Source organism: Pleurodeles waltl, chromosome 11 (assembly GCF_031143425.1).
Source record: "Pleurodeles waltl isolate 20211129_DDA chromosome 11, aPleWal1.hap1.20221129, whole genome shotgun sequence".
Taxonomy (NCBI): Eukaryota; Metazoa; Chordata; class Amphibia; order Caudata; family Salamandridae; genus Pleurodeles; species Pleurodeles waltl.
The window spans coordinates 225,859,651-225,876,167 of NC_090450.1; the positions used below are offsets into that span (position 1 = coordinate 225,859,651).

The following is a 16,517-nucleotide window of genomic DNA, read 5'->3' on the forward strand; positions in this document are numbered from 1 at the left end:
TAAGAAGGGACAGCTCTTTTGTTTAGACGGAAAGGCTGGCATTTTGATCAGAGAGGAAAAAGCCACTACCAAACTGGTTTTCCAAGGGGAGTGTAGCCACACCGCTGGGTTGGGTTATGGCACGCCACACACCGAGAGAAGTGTCTTGCCATGTTAGCAAAGAGTAGAATAGTGCACCCTTGGATAGCCAGATGCCACCCTTCACAGGAAGCAGTCATCAGGTAGGAGGGACCCTAGTAGCCCATTGGCTAGTTAGCAGTCACCCCCCCCGTCTGCTCATAAAAAGCATACAAGTGTCACTCCGGGAACCCAGATCTCAGATCACTGCTGTCTTGGCAAGAGGACCAAAAAAGATCTGCGCTGGTGCTCCTTAGACCCAGCAAATACAGGGTTCATCACATCAAATATTGGACTGCAACTGCTACACCAGAGGACTGGCAACAAGTGTATTGTGCCAGAAGTGCCCCTCTTGTGAGGAAGCAGCCCATGAGTACCAGGCAGAATAGGGGACTCCAAGAGTCAAGGTGCAGCCTAAGAGACCAAGGCCCTCATTACAACATTGGCGATAAAAGCCACTTACCGCCGTTCAGAAGACCACCAAAACACCGCCGCAGCCGTTTATGACCCACATCTCGGAACCCGCCGAAATTCAGACACCCACACAATACCGCCACACCAAAGGTCAGTGATAAACTAGCGAAAACAAAACCTCCACCGTCACGCCTACAGAACCACGCCCATGCTATCACAACCCACGAATCCACGCGGCGGTCTTTCAACCGCGGTATTCCATTGGCGGTACACACCGCCGCGCTCAAAATACACACACATCTCCAAAACACCGCCACATTGGACAATTCAAAATACACACACCTAATACGCATACAAACACCACCCCCACACACCAAACACAATATAAAAAACACACCCACATCACCCACAAACCCCTACGACCATAATTCACGAACGAAGGCCAGATAGACAGAGAGCACAGCAACTGAGAACCTCACCACACAGAGGCACACAACACCATCACCCATACAACATTACACGCACAAAACACCACACACCGCTACACATCACCCCACACATCAACACTTACACCACCCCACACATAACCCACACCACCTCATGTCACGCCAAAGACACCCCCGGTTTTCTGAGGAGGAGCTCAGGGTCATGGTGGAGGAAATCCTATGGGTAGAGCCACAGCTATTTGGCTCACAGGTGCAGCACACCTCCATAGCCAGGAAGATGGAGCTATGGCAAAGAATCGTGGACAGGGTCAACGCTGTGGAACAGCATCCAAGAAATCGGGAGGAAATCAGGAAGAGGTGGAACGACCTACGGGGGAAGGTGCGTTTTGTGGTCTCCAGGCACAACATCGCGGTACAGCGGACTGGCGGCGGACCCCCACCTCCTCCCCCACAACTAACAACATGGGAGGAGCAAGTCTTGACCATCATGCATCCAGAGGGCCTCGGAGGAGTCGGTGGAGGAATGGACACTGGTAAGTTAAATCTCAACTATCATATCCCCCACCCTACCTGCATGCCATCACACACCCCCACCCTCACCCCCTCCCCTATCACTGCAACTCCTCACTAATGTACTAATAACACAAACCACAAATCCCAACACCAAGCCCTGCATGACACAACTAAGCATGGACACCCCTCACCAAAGCATGCTCACTGCACATACCCATAACAACCCCCTAACCATCATCACACAAACCCGCACACAGGAATGCTTGCACTGGGGTACACAAACACCCACCCATTGCACACCATTACACACACACATGCAATAATCATGCTCTTATACCCCTGCAGGACCACTACGGAATGTCACCACCCAGGAGGGTCCAGACAACTCCACTCCATCCACAGAAGAGGCCCACAGTGATGACAGCAGCTCTGCCCTACTGGATCCTGATGACCAGCCCGGACCATCGTGGGCTTCGGGACAGTTGGTTCCCCTTGCACAGGCACAGCCCAACACTGACCTTCCACCCTCTGGTAACACCAGCACAACACCCACCCAGCGGGCCCATACCTCCGTACTCAGGACACGTCAATCAGCGGTGTGTCCACCACTACAGGGAACCCAGGATAACCCACCACCCCAACAACAACAGCGACCTGGGGGCAGTGGTGGTGGGCACACGGTCCAGAGGACGGAGGCACAGGAACACAGGGGAACTGGGAGGGCTGCTGTGCGACAGGGGGCGGACAGGCCAAGGGAACCCACTCTCCACGAGGCACTCTCCTCCATCATGGGAGCATACCACCACTCCCAGGAGACAATGGCGACAGTCCTGGCCAAGTTTCAGAAGACCCAGCGCCTGCAGGAGGAGCAGTATTTGGGGTTCAGGGAGGAGCTCAGAACCATCAGCTCCGCCCTGGGCACCATCGTAGGGGTGCTGAAGGACATACAAAAAACCATGAGGGACACTGTGGCACTCCAAGGGGCCCCTGACACTAGCATGGACGATGAACTGCCCACCACCTCCGCCGGTGCTAGTGGACAGAACACCCCGCCACAGGACCACCACCACCAGCACCCCACCCCCTGCAGATGGACAACCACCCCGCAAGCGGTCCCTGAGATCCAGGAACAGGACAGAGCACGATGGCAAGACCCCCGCCAGGAAATGAGACCACCCTGATTGTCCTCCCACTGTCTCACTTTGTTACCCTGTCCAGATTGGAACTGCCCCAGCTCCACTTCCTATGCCCATATGGGGTGTGCACCTGTGTGACTGATGGACTGAACTCTGCCATGGACATTCCTCCACCGTCCCTCATCACCATATTACTTAACCCCCTCCATTTTTGAGCACTGAAATAAACACCCTTGAACCACAAAACAATCTGGAGTCAGTCTGTGATTTGGTAAATATGTATAATCAATGACAGTGTCAACATGCGTTTCCAATTGTAAAGCCAACATACCTATGTCACACATCATAAGTCCTTGAAGGATGCAAGCAGATGACACACGTTGCTAACCACACCTGTGAAACCGTAATGGAAAGGTACAACTCAGTGACCAAATAATGCTATGAACTGACAGACAGGATAGAGGTAGAAGTGTGAAAGTGAATGTAATGGTAAAAAGAAAACTGTTCTCACCTGTGTGTCACTGGAAATATTGCTGTATGACTGACTCCCTGTTGTCTATGTATTCTTCCTCAGCGTCATCCTCATCACTGTCCACAGGCTCCACAGCTGCCACAACACCGCCATCTGGACCATCCTCCTGCAAAAAGGCACCTCGCGTCGCAAAGCCAGGTTGTGAAGCATACAGCAGGCCACGATGATCTGGCACACCTTCTTTGGTGAGTACATTAGGGATCCACCTGTCATATGCAGACACCTGAACCTGGCCTTCAGGAGGCCGAAGGTGCGTTCGATCACCCTCCTAGTCCGCCCATGGGCCTCATTGTAGCGTTCCTCTGCCCTGGTCCTGGGATTCCTCACTGGGGTCAGTAGCCACGACAGGTTGGGGTAAACAGTGTCCCCCAATAACCACACCCGGTGCCTCTGGAGTTGACCCATCATATAAGGGATGCTGCTATTGTGCAGGATGTAGGCGTCATGCACAGAGCCAGGGAACATAGCATTTACCTGCGAGATGTACTGGTCTGCCAAACATACCATCTGTACATTCATGGAATGATAACTCTTCCAGTTCCTGTACACCTGTTCACTCCTGTGGGGGGGACCGTAGCTACATGGGTGCCATCAATGGCACCTATGACGCTGGGGATACGTCCAAGGGCATAGAAGTCACCTTTAACTGTAGCCAAATCCTCCACCTGAGGGAAAACGATGTAGCTCCTTACATGTTTCAGCAGGGCAGACAACACTCTGGACAACACGTTGGAAAACATAGGCTGGGACATCCCTGATGCCATGGCCACTGTTGTCTGAAAAGATCCACTTGCAAGGAAATGGAGCACTGACAGCACCTGCACTTGAGGGGGGATTCCTGTGGGATGGCGGATTGGTGACATCAGGTCTGGCTCCGACTGGGTAGATAGTTCCTGGATGGGGGCACGGTGAAACCTGAGTAAATGTCGCTCCTCCATTGTCAACAGGTCCACCAGCGGTCGGTACACCGGAGGATTCCGCCATCTTCTCAAATGTCCAAGCTGACGGTGCCTAGGAAGGACAACAGCGACCACAGAGTCAACAAAATCCCAGGTATGTACCCACAGATACACAGAACACAACAGCAAAGACAAATATCTTCCTGTATGTGTGTCGAGTGCAGGCCTAGGTATGTGTGACGCAGTTGCAAATGAAGCCATGTGGGCCCCTGAAATGGCGGCTGCCTGACTTGTAAAGTGGGACAATGGGATGTGAGGTAACTGCGCTGGCATTGTACACCGTCGCAGTAGGCGGTCGAAGACCGCGGCGCAATGCTGCATTGGTTAACATTGGACCCTATGGGTCCCAGGAGCCAATGACGAAGTGCGCCGTGACCGCCATTTTCTCTCTGTTCAATCACTTGATACCTGATCTTCAACAGGAGAGGACCTACACTGCAAGTGCTGCTGTGACCTCGGTCTGGAAGAGACAATGGCTGCTGCATCTGGGGAAAGGGCCCCTGCCTTCACTGCTCAGGAGTTGGAGAAGCTTGTGGACGGGGTCCTCCCCCAGTACACGCTACTCTACGGTCCTCCAGACCAACAGGTAAGTACACAGGGAGCACGTTGTATGGGCTATGCCTTGGGGGAGAGGGCTGGTTGTAAGAGGGAAGGGGGCAGAGTGCAGTGAACATGAAGGACTGTGAATGCATGTGCCACATGGCAAGGGCAGGGATGTGGGCCACTCACTTTGACGGTGCTCTTGCTAATGACTTCTCTTCTTCCCCTGTGCATGTCATGTAGGTCAGCGCCCACCAGAAGAAGGACATTTGGCGTGCCATCACCAAGGACGTACGGACCCTGGGGATCCACCAGAGACGGGGCACCCACTGCCGGAAAAGATGGGAGGACATTCGCCACTGGAGCAAGAAGACGGCGGAGGCTCAGCTGGGGATGGCCTCCCAATGTGGGAGGGGTGCCCGTCGCCCCATGACCCCCCTGATGTTCCGGATCCTGGCGGTGGCCTACCCTGAGTTGGATGGGCGCTTGAGGGCATCACAGCAGACACAAGGGGGTGAGTACACCATCATTCTAGGGACTTTGCGTGCAGTTGAGGGGTCTGGGTGTGGGAGGAGGGCTGTGGGTTTCCCTAGTGCAGTGCGACTTCCATAGGCTAGGCCCCTCCGTAATGCAGGCCAAGTGGCACTCCACCCCACCGCAGTAGAGTGACAAGTACAGGTATACATGCCCCTGTGGCATCCATGTGTGCAGATGTCCACCATAGCGATGTAGGCCATATCCCAGGAATTGCATCCGTAGAGGCCAGGAGCACGGCGTAGTGCAGGGGGCTGCTGTGTCTGTATTGTCTGCCAACAGTAGCGGTAAGCCATGCACTCAACCTGTCTTTCTTCTGTCGCCCCCCCCCTTCTCTGCTCTCCCTGTTCTTTTGTGCATCAGCATCATCAGGCGGAGGTACAGTGGCACTGAGCACGAGGGAGCTGCATCCCACATGGCCATGGAGGGCCACACCGCGGACTCAGAATGCACCAGTGGGACGGAGGGCGAGGGGAGCTTCACGTTGGTCAGCGGATCACCAACCAGCGACACGGACTCGTCTGCCGATGGGAGCTCCCTTGTGGTGGCGGCACCATCTGTGCCCCACACTTCTACAGGTACAGCCGCCACCTCCCCTACCAGCACCGCCCTCCCAGCAGCCCCTCTGCCTTCGCCCCGTGCCCTCTCACCCAGGAGGGTGGGCATCACCTTCGCCCCAAGGCACCTCAGCCCCTGCCCCTGTCACCCCTGCTGCCCTCAGTGAGAAGGCCATTGACCACCTCAGGTCACTCACTGTTGGGCAGTCTACCATTGTGAATGCCATCCAGGGTATAGAAAGGGAGTTGCAACACAGTAATGCATTCCTGGAGGGCATTCATTCTGGTCAGGCTGCCCTTCATCGAACCCTGCAATCACTGGCCTCAGCACTTATGGCAGCCATTGTCCCTGTATCTAGCCTCCCTCCTCCAACTTCCTCCACCCAGACCCAATCCCCTGTACCCCAGCCCATCCCAAGCACACCATCAGACAAGCATGCACACACCTCAACACACAAAAGTAGCTCAGGCAAACATAGGCACCACACATCCCACAGGCACTCACACCCACATACAGACACAGCAACATCCACTGCCTCCACTGTGTCCCCCTCCTCATCGTCTCCCTCCTCCCTCCTAGTGTCGTCTACACTCTCACCTGCATGCACTACATCTGCAGCCACTAGGACTCGCACCAGAACACTCAGCACCACACCCCGCTCACCTGCACTCACCACCCCCACTCCCATTTACACGTCCCCTATGTCCTCTCCCAGTGTGTCTGTGATGCCCCCTGCCAAAGTACACAAACGCGGGCACCCACACACCCAACATCCATCCACCTCACGACAGCCTCCAGTACCTGCACCCAAAACACCTAAAGTGACACCTCCTACAACCACCTCCTCTTCCTCCACTCCCAGACCCCCTCCAGCTACCCATCCCAGTGTTCGTCATAAACTCTCCCTTAGCAACGTTGACCTCTTTGCCCCCATCCCCACCCCTCCAATTCATAAGTCCCGTAGTAGCGCCTCAGCCAAAAAGACTCCAGTACCAGTGGTGCGTGTTCAAGGTGTGTGGAGTGCACCGGCCACCAGGGCAGGCAGTGTGACACAGAGCCAAAGCACTGCCAGTCCACCCCCTGTAAAGCATCTCAAGTTGGAAAGTGGCCGACAGGACAGGGTGAAGACTCCTGGCGGCAAAACTGCTCACAAAGGTCCCAGGGGGTTTGCAGAGTCAGCTGTGACTCCTCCAAAGGTGGTGAAGGGCCAGAAGAAGTCTGCACAGTCTGGTGAGAGCAGCACGGCGCCATCCTCCCCGGCGGCCGGGACGCCACCGTCAGCACCGTCGTCACTGGTCACGAGACCACCGCCGGAGTCAGTGCCCAGGAGGGCAGGAGTATCGTCACTAGTCAGGAGACCACCGCCGGAGTCAGTGCCCAGCAGGGCCCCGGCTGCCACAGCCCCGCTGGGCAATGAGGGACCATCATGCCACACACCAATGCACAGGTTAGAGACCGCCATGGCAAAGCACCGCTGAACAAGGGAATCACCGCCATTTTGAAGACCGCTGAACAGGGCAAAGCACCGCTGCACAGGGCAGAGAACTGCTGAACAGATCAGAGACCACCATGGCAAAGCACCGCTGAACAAGGGAATCACCGCCATGGTGAAGACCGCTGAACAGGGCAAAGCACCGCTGCACAGGGCAGAGAACCGCTGAACAGATCAGAGACGGCCATGGCAAAGCACCTCTGAACAAGGGAATCACCGCCATGGTGAACACCGCTGAACAGAGCAAAGCACCGCTGCACAGGGAAGAGAACCACTGAACAGATCAGAGACCGCCATGGCAAAGCACCGCTGAACAAGGGAACATCGCCACATCAAGCATCGTTATCACATGTACAGCTGGGACTGTGATGGAACAGGAACCGTCACGGAGAGCCTAATGCAGTGTGGGCACCATTCCCCCTCCAGAAGCAGTGGAGACTGTTATCCACTTGAGAGACTGTGACTTTGCACTCCCCAGGATTGTTCAGTGGGCAACCCACCCTCTTGTGAGACTTGAAAGACTGTGGCTTTGCACTCCCCAGGATTGAACAGTGGGCAACCCACCCACTGTAGAGAATTGAGAGACTGTGGCTTTGCACTCCCCAGGATTGAACAGTGGGCAACCCACCCACTTGTGAGACTTGAGAGACTTGAGAGACTGTGGCTTTCCACTCCCCAGGATGTAACAGTGGGCAACCCACCCACTGTAGAGACTTGAGAGACTGTGGCTTTGCACTCCCCAGGATTGAACAGTGGGCAACCCACCCACTGTAGAGTCTTGAGAGACTGTGGCTTTGCACTCCCCAGGATGTAACAGTGGGCAACCCACCCACTGTAGAGTCTTGAAAGACTGTGGCTGTGCACTCCCCAGGATGTAACAGTGGGCAACCCACCCACTGTAGAGACTTGAGAGACTGTGGCTTTGCACTCCCCAGGATTGAACAGTGGGCAACCCACCCACTGTAGAGACTTGAGAGACTGTGGCTTTGCACTCCCCAGGATACATCAATGGGCATGGAGCCCCGTCGTGGATCTGGCGTGGTGCTGAAATCTGGCTGAGGTGCGCCCCCTTCCCTTCCCCCTGAGGTGCCTGTTGTATTTCGATCTGATGCCCCAGCAGTGTTCTCTCCGTTTGTGGACAGGTATCTATTGTGGGCCTCGCCCATGCATTTTTGGACCAGTGGTGCACGGACATTGATATGTGCATACCTGCACTGCTTCTCGTAATGTAAATACTTTTGAATGTGTATATATATCTGTATATATTTGGTAACTGTATTTTGATACATTACAATTTTTTAACTGATTTCCTTTGGTCTTTGCATTCTTCCGGGGGGGGTTGTGGGTTGTTACTGTGATGTTTTGACATACATTGGTGTGTGTGTTGTAATGTGCGAGGATGAGGGTGGGGGTGTTGCGTGTGTGTCCCCCTGACTTTTGCCTCCCCCTCCCCTATGTCGTAGGTGCAGTACTCACCGATGTCGTCGCCACTGCTGTTGCTGGTGTTCGTAAATGAGCAGGAAGACAAGGGCAGGTAGGATTTGTAATTCCGGCTCCATGATGCCGTCCTTCCTGGTGGAGTTTCTTCAGGTGAGCGTTTTCCCATTGAAAAAGCTGTTTCTGCCGTGTTTTTATCCACGGTGAATCCGCCCCTGAAAAGGGGGCAGATTGGCCTGTTGTAATACTGTGGGCGGTACTTTGTCTTCCGCCTGCCTGTTGGCGGTGACCGCCGCGCTGCTTGTCTGTACCGCCGTGGCGGTCGGAGTGTTAAAGTGGCTGTCTATGTTGGCGGTTTCCGCCACGGTCATAATTCCCTTTTTTTGTCCGCCAGCCTGTTTGCGGTATTACCGCAGCTTTAACACCGTCCGCCAGGGTTGTAATGACCCCCCAAGTCCTGACCCTCACGAGGTGCACCCGAGTTCACTGGAGCTGTGAAGATGATCAAAATGTAGTTTTGTGGCCTTGCAAAAAAACTATTGTCAACTAAATTAAACTGCTGAGATTTCTGTAACTGAAGACCAGTACACCAGTGGCAACTAGACCAGCCCTGCAGTAGGCGATGGGAAGGCAGTTACCAAAAAACGACTGCAGCTTGTTGCTTTACTCAGGCATTGTGACTCACAGCTAGATGTATCCCAACCCGCATGTACAAGCAAACATGCCAGACACATCTCACACTCAGGTAAGGGGAGGTCAAAGGGTCCTTGTAATGACTGACTGCATACATTTACTGGGGAGGGCCAGTAAGCAGCCACCCGAATATTAGTGTAGCTCAATAGTGCACTTCATCTCACCTCAGCTGCCACCAAATGTCATTGCCTGGAAGCCTCCTATATTGAAAGGTTACTTTAGGTGATCCACAGCTTCAGCAGAGTCAAGGTTTCTGCTGGGGAATATTCATTGTACCAAACTAAGTAAAGGATCTCTTAGGGATCTTGCTAGACAAATCTCTTGAGGAGGAAAGCATAACAAGTTTTAGAAATTATGAAATTTGTAGCACATTGGTATGGGGTTACTACTCCAGTAATTTTGACTTCAACTCTAAGGATTGCAGTGTCATTCTCCTTATGGTATGAGCATCATTTTAGCGAGCAACTCATTTTATAAGAAAGTCTTCAGGTACAATTTTTATAAATCAATGCCACCACTTCCTGGGGATAGGGGCTCACCAGGAGGTAAAAGCAGCTCAGAAAAAAAATAATACCAGACCCTTTTTCAATGAGCAAACATAAGCAGTGAGCAAGTCCACATCTTCACAGCCATTTTATTTTTGGAAGGTAAGAGGAAGTTAAATGGGGCTAAACAATAAACATGAAAAACTCATGATGTATTCCAGCATGTATTTTCAAACAGAAGCAAACATCCAGATAATGAATAGACCTGCAATCCAGGACAAACTAGGAAGCCTCAAGCAATTCAACAATTTGCTTGTGTTTCCCAGCTGAATATCTCTCTTGCATTCTTGCACATAGTACCTTCACCTGTGTAGAGGAGATTGTGTTTCTTTGCAAAGTATTTGGGAGTTAGGTGCTGCAGAAGCACAGGTGTTCTGCACAATGCAGCTATAGAAACATGCTTTCCTTAAGGGAAGGTAATACGGCAAAATATGAATACCTTCCAAGGACAGTCCCTGTACCAGCAGGGGACCAGCCGTGAAACATTTAATGGAGTTGGCACGTCTGGCGATAGTCATATTGAGTTAATGGTCACTTTGCCCTAATTTTATAAGAACATTCCTTCAGGCTGGATGGAATATGACTACCTTCTGCAATCCAGACCTCCTTACCAATAGGAATTGTACGTGCTCTCCATGAACAATAATTTGCCTTTTTTGTTATATAGCTTGAACTTGACCCAAAAGCAATGGAGTGCTTTACATGAGCACCAGTTACATTAGACAAGGACTCATTCATTATGTTTTTTGGGACTTGGAGGGATTAAGTGATTTTCCTAGATTCACAGGATATTGAGCCAAGGCATAGTCTCGAACCTGGTTCCCCAGTTCCCAACTCATTAGCTTTGTCTGTTACACGATATCCTCTGCTCCTGTAAACCAGACGACCTGTAAACAGGAAGCCTGTCCTATGTTTTTAGGTGCAAAGTTCTCCTCCACAACCATGGACTTTCTGCAGTTGTAACATTACTATCAGTAAAATTAAACTTGAATGTTGTGAATACCAAAAGAATTGTAAACTTACAAAAAAGTGTATATTTACCTTTGTGAATCAGGGCCCTAGTTATATACCCTAAAATCTTACTAACATACTTGGAGTTGTCGTGGGTATAATTTCAAGGCTGTTAAGATCCTGCCGCTGGTGCTGCAAAATGCTAGAATATCAAGATGACTTGGTTTTGATTTCACCTCATGCCTTTTTCACATGCCTCTGTTCGTGGACAGGACAGCAAACCAGTTTTAACTGGTGTTAATACACATCCTTGGTAATAATAATGTAGCGATTGGTGCAACAATCTTTTACCAAGTATCATATAAGCAGATTTTTGGGCGTGGTAACATGTGACAAGAACACTTTTGTGTACAGGGCAAGTGTTGGAGGTTAGGGGGTGCTGTCATTTGAAATGTGTGCCACTCCTCCCCCAAGGCCGTGCTCGTGCCTGCCCACACACCACACACCACACACGAGAGGGAGACATGAGGGAGGTAGCTGCTGGCAACCGCTGCTCGTGATATGGGGACTGAATTGACAGTTGAATTGGTGGCTAAGCTCTAGAGCGGTTCATTATGAGCACATTTCGTCCTCACGCTGCACTGAGTTGAGCTGAATTGAACTATGCGGCCCTCCCGGCCCTGACCCTCCCCGACCATTGTCTTCCAACCTCCTTCGACCTTGGGGAAAGTCAAACTTTTTAAAATCTTCTCTGAATCTTTCCAGCACTGTTGCTCCGACCTCGCCCCTGTACCTGACTCGCCGGTGGAGGCAGGCAGTTTTGGGTGTACGGCAGGGTGGTGAGGGCGGTGGGCGGTGGCTACAGGTTTGTGTTGTGCTTCATCTGGTTATGGTGCAACATTCTTGTCTTCTTTGGCTTCTTGGCCCTGGCAATCTCTCTAGTTTTTTCTCTGAGCAGTCTTTTTCATCTGTGGGGAGGTAGATATATTTTAAGCTATTGATAAGCTACCAATAAGCTATCAACAAGCTACCAATAAACAAGCAACAAGCGAGCAGGACAATTATTGACCATCAATTCTGAGGACTGAGGTCAGTCATTACTTGCCCTTTTTTTTCAAAACTCTACTGCCTTGAGTTTATTCTCTTTGGCCCCTGGCTGTGTGGGTGGAGTAGGCAGCCAGGGGAGGAGGTAAGTGGCCTCGTGTGGTTGCTGTTATTTTTCTGTGCTGCTGAATGTGCTGGTTTTCCTGATGGACTTTGTTGCACTTGCTATTACTGATAATTGATTTGATCCAACATTATTGCTGGGGGCAAAACCCTTCCTGCTCTCCTGTAGTGTTGACTGTTGGGGGCTGCTGGGGACTGTAGGTCCCAGGATCCCTGAACCCCCCTGAGCATTCCTGACTCTGACCATGGGCAAGCATAAATTGGCTCCAGCAAAGGACAACATTATGAATTACCCTCCAGCTGCAAACCTTCTGCAAGGAGGAAAACCGAAGCAGGAGACAAAGCAGGAGACACTTCTGTTTTTTCTAAAAGTTGGGACATTCCATTCGCCTTTCCACCAGCTCCCCAAATTCTGCAAACCCATGTGCTCCCCATGCAGAGCTGGTGTTGCCTAAATGTCCTGAAGCAAGAGGGAATGGCTCTAGATTAACAGGGGAAGTAGTCTTGGACTAAGTTCAACCTTTTATAACATCTGCAATTGCTTCCCTTGCAAACAGAATAAGCCCTTTGGAAGGGATGATTTGGAATTTCGCCCACAAATTGAACTATCTCTCGCCACCTTCATTTCTCTCACACTCATCTACTCGGAGATCCATCTGCCTCCTCGACTCTTTTAAAACCTGATACTACAGAGTCAGGGGTTGCCCTCAAATCCTGAAAAGAAACAGCTAAAATTGGGGCAAGAGGCTTGCTGAGGCCCCCCCTGGTAGCAGACTTCCACCTATGCCTGTATGTATTCAGCAGACCATGAACTTGCCACCCCAATGTTGCCTCTGTGTTGCGGTTCTGCTAGGAATGCCATCTCAGCTCTCTGACAAAGAGGAATCATAATCAGAATTGAAAAACAAAGTTTGCCTCTAACTCATACGGAATACCAAATTTTCTATGCTTGAGTACAAAGATATAATACTAGTGAGGAGAATCAGGTGGATTGGTCATTTGCCTAAATCATCCGAGGGGAACTGAGTGATAATCAGTTGCAGAAATCCAGAAATGGCGTACTGTCTGATAGAATCTGGGGTAAGGCTTGTGACTTGGCTCTGCCGTGTGAGATCATCCATTAGTATCGTCACACTGGGCTACTTTTATAATCCGATTTTCACAAGCCTATCTAGTCAACCTGGTCGACCTGTAAGGACTGAAGAGAGAATTAGTCATCCGGAGTTTTTGGGTCTTCCATATATTGTTACTTCTAATAGATACCTACGGTGGCTGGTTTTGACGCCAATGACTGACTTACAACACCCTTGGATCCACAGAGGGAGTCTGCAACCCTGACGAAAAGAGAGTTTCAAACTATATGTATGATCTCACTGCATTCTACACCCGCAGACCTTATTCTATCTGCATTAGAAGTCCCTAGACATGAAGATTTGTCCAAGCCACGTGCACCTAACAATTCTCAACCTAGTGCTCCTGCTCCTCCCTGTGCCTCGAATGGTCGTGTCACGATTTCTTGGTGCTACTCCCTACCAAGCTACTTTCCTGGAACCTTGCTGGCATTAAAAATAAACTGGCAACCCCAGAGTGGTGCATCTTTGTGGACTGATTTGATTTCTGTATGTTCCAGGAAACATGGGCTGCCTCGCCAAAGGTTCAGACTGGGTTTGCCTGTTTCAACCAACCTGCCCCATCTTCAGGGAAGGGTAGACCATCATGGCTAAGGACTACTCTGTTTGTACTTCTAAAATTATTGATCTTGGGTCCCCTGATGCACTTTGTGTCCTTTTGCAATTTCCAGATGGATGTTCACTGTGCTTTAATAATGTGTATAATATTTATTGTAGGCACGAAGGGAACACGGTGGCCTAGCTGCTATTAATATAATCAATGTGCATCTTTCATCTCTCTCTGCTGTTTGTTTTAGAATGGTGGTGGGGGATTTCAATCGCAATTTTGAACTCCTCTGTATTTCCACTGATTTACTTAGTGGAGAGGAGGATGAAGTATGGGCAATTCCAAAGCTTACACTCTAACCGATTAAAAAATGGTCTGCAGCTATCCTGCAATGAAATATCTTTATGCTCAATAATGGCCTGTGTGCCTGCAATGGGAGGACATCATCAGATAAAGAGGGGATGGTCACTTTTAATCGTCAATGTGGGGCTAGTCACATAGATTATATATTGATGAATGTTAGATTGTTGTGGTAAGTAATCAATATGGAGATGGTTACTAGGCAGGACAGCGACCACAATGCATTGAACCTCTACTTGACCTCCCTGGGCCTAATATTACAACTAATGACCAAGAACCTCTAGATAGGAGGCTTCTGCCAACTAACAATCGACACAGTCCGAGTTGGAGTGCTGTTGATGCTACTCCAACTATATAGGGTACAGCTATTTGAGGCCCCTGCTGCCACTTCTCTCCAGGCTAGATTTAGGGCTAGGACAGACACCCTAGACACAGTGTTTTAATTACTACGAATCTACTGGAAGTATGTCACGCTGGGGGGTGAGCACCTCTATGTCATTTTTGGTGACCTTCAGTCGGCTTTTGATTTAGTCCCCAGGGAGGACTAACGGGCAGTATTACTAACATGGGGTTTCTAAAATACCTAATTGATGTGTTGAGGAGGCTCCACCTGGGCAATCACATGCAGGTTAGGTGTGGCCCTGCTGGGGAGCTGACAGACCCCATTCCTGTGTCTGGGGGTGAGACGGGGTGTGTTTTAACCCCCCTTTGTTTCTGTTATAGATTAATGACCTCGTAACCTTTTCAGAGCAGTGCAAACATGATGCCCATTGTCTGGTCAATGGGAAGGTCCCAGTGCTCCTATTTGCGGATGACACGTAACTGGTCTTGAGATCCTCAATGGGTATCCAAAATTTGCTGGATTGGTTTGATGTCTTCTGCAAGCAGAGAGGGCTGGAGATCAACCTTATTAAAAGAAAGTAAATGGTATTGAATCCCTGCCAGATGGCTAAATCTGACCCAGTCCTTAACGGCTCTCCACTGGAGAGGGTTCATACCTTTGAGTATCTAGGGCTCACCCTCAATGAGCATTTTGGTTGGTCACCCCATATTCAGTAGTGTAAACTCAGATTAGAACATTATACTGGTGGTTTTCTAAGAGCCTTGAAGGGGTGTAGCTTCCACCCGATAAAACCTGCATTGAAAATTGACATGCACAAACATGAAAGCTCTGGGGGTCTCTATACGGTGTGGAACTCTGGGGTGCACAATAATTTCACTGTTATGGAACTGATGGGAAATCGTTTTCTCTGACTACTCACCAATCTTCCTGCCAGCACTCCGCTAATGCCACTCTGGCTAGTCCTTGGCATTCAACCTCTTGCCCTCAGAGTAAAGCTCATACCTGTACTGTACTGGAGGAAGATCTGGACCTCAGTCAACTTATTGTCCTTTCTGCTGGGCCTAGAAGAAATTTTTAAACCACATGAGCCTATTAGGATCCCATAGTTGGGGTATATTAGGTGCAGTCTTAAAGAGATTGGGTGCAGAAATATGCGGGGCCAACCAGAAATGTTGTGTGACGTTTCCAAGTCCTTGCTCAAGGAGCTGTATTGGAGACACACAGATGGCAGTGTTCATATGACTGGGGGTGGCAGGTACCTTGACTTTGGCTTTTCTGGAATTTAAAGACACCTATTATCTGGAAAAGTACCTGGATACAATTGAGCCCCCAGCTGCCAGATCGCTTTACATCAAGTCCTGGGTTGACATTGTCACTTCAATCATTTATTGCGAAGGTGCAATGCATCCACGATGATGCTGAACCTGACCTTAGCTGTCCTTTTTGCCCTCAGGCTAAGGAAACTGGAGACCTGGGGCCAGATGTAGGTAGCCTTTTGCGCCTCGCAAACGCCGAAAAACGCAGTTTGTGAGGCACAAAAGGCCTTCCGCGATGCAGCGTCACATTTTGCGAGTCGGTACCGACTCGCAAAATGTGATTCCGACTCGCAAATAGGAAGGGGTGTTCCCTTCCTATTTGCGACCGCATCGCGATGTAGAGTTGATTTGTGACCGCGAAAGCGGTCGCAAACCAACTCGCAGTTACCATCCACTTGAAGTGGATGGTAACTCATTTGTAAACGGGAAGGGGTCTCCATGGGACCCCTTCCCCTTTGTGAATGCAAAAACAAATATTTTTTCAGAGCAGGCAGTGGTCCTATGGACCACTGCCTGCTCTGAAAAAAAACGAAACTAAATGGTTTCAGTAATTTTTCTTTTTGCAGCTCGTTTTCATTAAGCTGCTTTATTTAAAAGCAGTCACAGACATGGTGGTCTGCTGTCTCCAGCAGATCACGATCCCTGTGAGTGCCTAGACTCGCTATGTGATCGCAAACTGCGACCCACCTCATTAATATTCATGAGGTGGGTCTTTGCGACCCCATAGCAAGTCGCAGAAGGTGTCTGAGACACCTTTCTGCATTTCCTTTTGCGAGTTGCAAATTGC

The 16,517-nt window shown here is 50.4% G+C and overlaps 1 pseudogene; it reads left to right on the plus strand.

Annotated features, from left to right (window-relative positions):
• Positions 1–16,141: 16,141 nt before the first annotated feature.
• LOC138266775 (small nucleolar RNA SNORA35) lies at positions 16,142–16,264 on the plus strand (annotated as a pseudogene).
• Positions 16,265–16,517: the final 253 nt, after the last annotated feature.